Source organism: Solanum tuberosum, unplaced genomic scaffold (assembly GCF_000226075.1).
Source record: "Solanum tuberosum cultivar DM 1-3 516 R44 unplaced genomic scaffold, SolTub_3.0 scf00304, whole genome shotgun sequence".
NCBI classification, from domain to species: Eukaryota; Viridiplantae; Streptophyta; class Magnoliopsida; order Solanales; family Solanaceae; genus Solanum; species Solanum tuberosum.
Genome location: NW_006239227.1, coordinates 581,076 through 581,315, shown reverse-complemented (window position 1 = coordinate 581,315; position 240 = coordinate 581,076).

Below are 240 nucleotides of genomic sequence, written 5' to 3'. Positions count from 1 at the left end.
TATTTAAACAACTTATCAACTTTTTAACGTTAACTAGTTTAGTTTTGACTTAATTCCAACAACTAAATCCACTAAGTAAACGACATTATTTATTTTAACCTATTTAAACAATTTAGACACTTTTTAACGTTAACTAGTTTAATTTTGACTTAATTACAACAACTAAATCCACTAACGAAACGACAATATTTATTTTAACTTATTTAAACAAATTAACGACTTTTTAACGTTAACTAGTTT